At 37.2% G+C, this 6,351-nt stretch overlaps 1 non-coding gene across 1 annotated transcript; it reads left to right on the top strand.

The window, feature by feature from the left end:
• The first annotated feature begins 957 nt into the window (after nt 1-957).
• Nucleotides 958-1,028, top strand: Trnag-gcc (transfer RNA glycine (anticodon GCC)). Its single transcript has one exon. It is a non-coding gene; the product is annotated as a tRNA-Gly (tRNA).
• The last annotated feature ends 5,323 nt before the right edge of the window (nt 1,029-6,351 follow it).

The following is a 6,351-nucleotide window of genomic DNA, read 5'->3' as shown; positions in this document are numbered from 1 at the left end:
GAAAAGGTCTTCCGACAGGTAATGAACATGTCAAAAATGAACGCCCTATCCTCTCTCATCAATGTTAAAATTTTTGAAAAGTATGCCAAACTTTAGGCGGGTCAAGGTCATGGAGTCGAAATTCATAGTATATTTGTTGTCCTGTCACAGGTAATGACATGTGAAATATTAATTCCCTGTCTTCTCCAATGTTTAGTTACGGGTTAAAAAATCATAGTACTTTTGGAAAGGTCTTGTCATAGGTAACTGCATGTTTAATGAAAAAAAAAATATATGAAGAACATTGAAATTTTTTTCTTCTAATTTTGTATGTTTTTGTATAGTTATCAACAGTGTATCCTTTAAAAATTATTAATCAGCAGAGAATCACTTTTTTGACGTCAAGCTGGTCATGATACCGTACCTTGGAAAAAGTATTCCAGATGAAGAATGCCTATACTGTTGGAATTATTATACAATCTGTGCCACTTGGGGATCTTTTCTAAGTAGAAATTAGTGTACCCCCTCCCCCAAAATGGCGATCAACAAAGTAAAAATTAAATACAAAGTAAAATACATGTATAACAATACAAAGTCTATACATCAAATTCTTTTCTACTTTATCGATGAGGCTTGACTACTGAAAACAAAACAGATTTTAAAGTACATTTGTGTTAACCTCTCTTCAAAATTATAGCTGACAGTATGAGAAGGAAACTTTTAATTTATTTGATGCTACGTTTGTTCATTTCACACCAAAACTCACTAGGGCCTAATCAAAGAGGGATAACTCTATATTACAATGTAGCAACTGTGCTTGCTGTAAATTCACTGAAGGGTTTGTCAAAGTTCAGAAGATTTGGTAATAGGTGAAAAAATGAAATTAAAGAATTGCTTAATAGCAATTTCGAACTCTGATTATAATGCAGTTCGTTACATGTGTCGCTCTACTTCACACTCAATTCTTCAGTCTGCACCGCATCGGTGGTTCAGTGGTAGAATGCTCGCCTGCCACGCGGGCGGCCCGGGTTCGATTCCCGGGCGATGCATTATGTTTTTTCCGATTTTATCACCAAAAATTTAGTATCACTATATATAATGATTCTTTCCAAAAATATATTTTTTACTTAGTTTTTATAAGAATTTAAACATATCTCCTTATATAATGCTACAAAAACACAACCTTGGTTTTATACAAATACTTTTTGTATTTTTAAAAAGTGACAATGAACAGAGTTCGTTGATAAGCACAGTTTAAAATCTACTCAACGGTATGGTCACGCACATCACTGAAAATACATTCTAAAGTATTTAAAAGTATAGATTTTATTTCACAACCACTTCTATGGTTGCACACAGTATACAGAGAAGCATAAGTAATTTGATCATCAGATCAAAGTGAAAATCATACGAAATTCAGACTTATCGAAACAAGCCCTAGATAGACCCTTAATGAGGCCTTACAATGAAAACATTTGAAATGATGTGCTTTCAATTCCATCGAAACGCTCAATTCCATCGAAACACTCTCAACAAGCAAATTCAAAGAATTGTTGTTCCCCGCTTTCTGTGTCTTAGTGGCTGGGAGGCAATTATGGCAAACTGAAACTGTCTTGTTTGGGTGTCATGTCTTGCCTGTCCATCATACAAAACAGATGTAATTTTTTGAATTAATAACAGTTACTGCCAAGATTTAAGTTTCTCAAAACTGCAATAAATGTTAAGGTCAAGGTCATGGGGTCAAATATCAGGATATAATCCGAAAGGTCTTGTCACAATTAATGTACGTGAAAAATATGAAAGTCCTGTTCCTTTTGGAGCAAAAGTTACGCAAAAGTTAAAATTTTAAATAAGTATGTCAAATTTCTGGTCAAGGTCATGAAGATGATACTTCTTTCTGAAAGGAGTTTTTACATGCAAATGATGAACATGTACTGTAAAATAAAAAGTCCTTTTTTCTCTCATTCACAAATTATTACCAAATGAATGTTAAAACTTTTGAAAACTTCCATTATTAAGGTCACGAGGTCAAAAGCTATGGTACATTCGGAAAGCTCCAGTCTGAAGTAGTGTACATATCAAATATGAATGCCCCATCTATCATTCATAAGCTTTTATAGTTACAAGATTGAAAAGGATCCCCCACCACCCAGATTCATTTTGAATGACTTTTTTACAGAAACACTTAACTATTTTTCATCAAAAGAGCTGGACAGATTCCCCCCAAAATCTTTGGGGAAGTAAGTTGTACTGCCTCTAGATTTATTCTCCATTCAACGGTGACAGGAGCTGCATCTCCCCGATGGCCGACAATATACATGTACCCTTATTTCTGTGGTCACCAGAAATCCGCACTATACTTTATAAGATTCTAAACTGACCTTCCGTATGCTTGTTCTATTTGTGTCGCCAAAACCCAAGAGTCAACTATCAAGACCTTTACACCCGGGGAATGATAAAGTCCTGATCATGTCCCGTTATTCATCATGTGTGCCTATTCTTGTGCCTGTTAATGACGACTCTTGTGTCGCATTTGATATCTGAAACTGTGATTTTTTTTAATTATGTCCTAAAATACATGTTGCAGTTATTTATATGTATATTATATATATTGTTGTTATTGCATTATCTATGAAGTATTTGATGCTTGTTAGTTTGTTTATTGTTAACATGCATAATTAATGTGTAATTGTGTTAATATTTATTAATATTTAAATGTATATTTTTTAATGTGCAATTGTGTTAATATTTAATGATATTCATTTGATATTCATGATATTCATTCAGGAGTTGATCCTTACGTCGCGGGTTCGAATCCCACTGTGGGACGTGGAGACCGGTCCTTCGGATGAGACCGTATAAACCGAGGTCCCGTGTAGCAGTACGTGCTGGCACGAAAAAGATCCCTCACTGCTCAATGGCCGTAAGTGCCGAGTATAGGACAAAATTTGCAGCTCTCCATCGGCAAGTGGTGGCGTCTCCATATGAGTGAAAAATTCTCGAGAGGGACGTTAAACAACATATAAACAAACAAACATTTTAAATGAAGACGCCGGCGTGGCACAGAGGTTAGAGCGTTTGCTCTAGAGTCGCGAAGTAAGGAGTTGATCCTTACGTCGCGGGTTCGAATCCCACTGTGGGACGTGGAGACCGGTCCTTCGGATGAGACCGTATAAACCGAGGTCCCGTGTAGCAGTAGGTGCTGGCACGAAAAAGATCCCTCACTGCTCAATGGCCGTAAGTGCCGGGTATAGGACAAAATTTGCAGCTCTCCACCGCCAAGTGGTGGCGTCTTCATATGAGTGAAATATTCTCGAGAGGGACGTTAAATAACATACAAACAAACATTTTAAATGTATATTTATAAATATAAATTTTATCTGTAATTATATTTTGGAATGGTTAGTGTTAAAATAATTATGATCTATAATCGCCTGGATGTATGCAACATTCAACTACTTACACGTAGCGTTTTTTTAAGATGGGGGTGGTGTAACAGTTCAGATGTCAAGTTCATAAATTCATTATTGCAGTACATAGAGAATAATACATGGCAAAATCTGCATCACACCCCAGATCTTAAATCTGATATTTTCGGGAGAGAGCTAAAAATTCCATAGCATCTCCGTAATGGTAAAAATATATTTGTTTAAACGGGCGACTGGTCGCCCACGTGGCGCGGTGATTAGAGCGTCTGCTCTGGAGTCGCGGAGAAAGGAGCTTATCCTTACGTCGTGTGTTCGAATCCTGTGGGACGTGGAGACCGGTCCTTCGGATGAGGCCGAATAAACAGAGGTCCCGTGTCACAGTAGGTGCTGGCACGAAAAAGATCCCTCATTGCTCAATGGCCCTGCGTGCCGAGTATAGGTATAAATTTGCAGCCCTCCACCGGCAAGTGGTGGCGTCTCCATATGAGTGAAAAATTCTCGAAAGGGACGTTAAACAAGAAACAAACAAACAAATGGCGACTGCAGGCAAAATAAAATTGTTTTTGCAGTCAACTTACTTCCAATAAAACGGAATTTTAATTCACCGTCAACAATATAGCCCTTTATACGCGAATACCAGCAGGGTTAGAAACTCCCTAAAATTACAACTCGCAAATAATTGCGAGTACCAAGAAAGTGAACTCGCAATTTTCATATAAAGTTAAATTAATATAAATTAAATATACGTAACTTAAGGAAAACGTAACTACTGTACAATACACAAAATACAACTACAGTGTGACTTTTATTTAAATTACTGATTTAAATCAAAAGTATTGTGTTCTGTCATATTATATAATTTTGCTACAGTTTCAATGCAAAGAAAATCAACTCGCAAGTTTTTGCGAGTTACCTAATTTTTAACTCGCAATTTGGGAATTCTAACTCGCGTTTTGCGAGTTGTATATAGTGAATTTCGAACACTGTCCAGGGAAATAAATCTGCGTGTTTTAACAGCCGTTCTCAGCAGCCATGGCAGTTCTTGCGTGATGTACCGAGACGCGCGCTTGAAATTTAGAATAACTTGATAAAGCAAATGTCGGTGTTGATAAATGATTGACTGTGGTGTATGGTACCACTAAACATCGATAAATAAAACCATCCCATGTAATATTCTTTCATAATCAATGTAGCAATGATTAAAATAAGGGAATTCCCAAATAGATCCGCTCCCTAGAAACCGAATTCTCATTGGCTGTCCCAAAATAAAATTTCTAAAGGTCAGTAAACATGGCGGATAAATCCAAGTTATGATGATGACATACACAAAAAATAACCGATATATGGTTTGTTCCGTATATTTTTGGATCAATTCATGTTTTGCATAACTGCATTTCAGTGTAGTCGCCCGCGTGGCGCAGTGGTTAGAGCGTTCGCTCTCGAGTCGCGGCGTAGGAAATTGATCCTTACGTCGCGGGTTCGAATCCCACTGTGGGACATGGAGACCGGTCCTTCGGAAGACACCGTATAAACCGAGGTCCCGTGTCACAGTAGGTGCTGGCACGAAAAAGATCCCTCACTGCTCAATGGCCCTAAGTGCCGAGTATAGTTTGATACTTTGAGGTGAAATCTGAGCGGGAGTGAATCACTCCCGCACTTGCACCACTACAGAAATCCTAAGGAGTTGTAGTCCTCTCCTCCAGAAAAAAAAAATGAAGAGGGCTATATTATCAGCTAGTTAGTACAATATGTGACACCTGCAGAATTTCGCTGAAGCAGAATTTATCAGAACACGTGAACATGTACAGAATAGTCCAAAAGTGAGCAGCGCTATTACCAGTATTGACTTGCCCATAGTGTCTGGGGAAGTGCAATAAAAGCTATATTATTTGTAGAAAGAAAGGTCTACTAAAATGTATACCGAGAGAGGCAAGAATGGACACAGTTTTTAACTTTGGTATTCTTGTTCTACTTGGCGCTCGATGCTGTCCTCTGCATTTAACAATCGCAGTGGTTAGAGCGTTTGCTCTAGAGTCGCGGCGTAAGGAGTTGATCTTTACGTCGGGGGTTCGAAAACACTGCGGGGCGTGGAGGCTGGTCCTTCGGATGAGACCGTATAAACCGAGGTCCGTATCGCAGTAGATGTTGGCACGAAAAAGATCCCCCACTGTTCAATGGTCCTGAGTGCCGAGTATAGGTGAAAATTTGCAGCCCTCCACCGGCAAGTCGTGGCGTCTCTCTATGAGTGAAAAATTCTAGAGAGAGACGTTAAACAATAAACAAACAAACATTAATTCCTCAACTTGTATCCACAAGTCAATGTTTAGAAAAGGATCTACTGTTTTGAATTCTGATGATATTATAAAATTGCTTGATGATCTAAGGGAAAAATGCATCTACATCTCAGTCGTCGATTGTCTTTTGATGACCAAACTTTGTCTTTTGAAGATTACAGATCACTTTTAGGGATCTCATGAGATCAATTCAAGGATCTTTATCTTCATGTAATTTCTATGCGTAAGGGAGAGATCAGTTAGAAACCTAATCGGTATTTTCCTCTTTAAAATAAAATGTCATCTTTCCTATGATATAAGTTCAACTCTGTATCAGGTGAAACACAATATAGGGTGCATTAAAAATACCACATTGTTATACATGATTTTAAAAAAAATTTCTTTTCATGCAATTTATCACAATTTATTCATAGGAATACTGATAAAGGACTTGTTTGCAAAATTTTGTTGATCTAGCTTTAACAGATTTTAAGTAAATACAAAAAATGTACCCCAAAAATGTCTTTTTTTTCAGCGTTATGCTGTTGCACTTTTCAGCATTTTTCAATTGAAATAATTGATAAATATCATATATTTTCATGCAATTGATCATTATCAGAATTTAGAGATATTTTTACAAATTATTTTGGTGCTTGAATTTTCAGGATCGA

The sequence above is a fragment of the Saccostrea echinata genome, unplaced genomic scaffold (assembly GCF_033153115.1).
Source record: "Saccostrea echinata isolate AGI-Se365-2 ecotype Australia unplaced genomic scaffold, CSIRO_AGI_Sech_v1 ptg000009l, whole genome shotgun sequence".
NCBI lineage: Eukaryota > Metazoa > Mollusca > Bivalvia > Ostreida > Ostreidae > Saccostrea > Saccostrea echinata.
The sequence above is the reverse complement of the archived record's forward strand: the minus strand, read 5'-3'. Positions and strand labels throughout refer to the sequence as shown.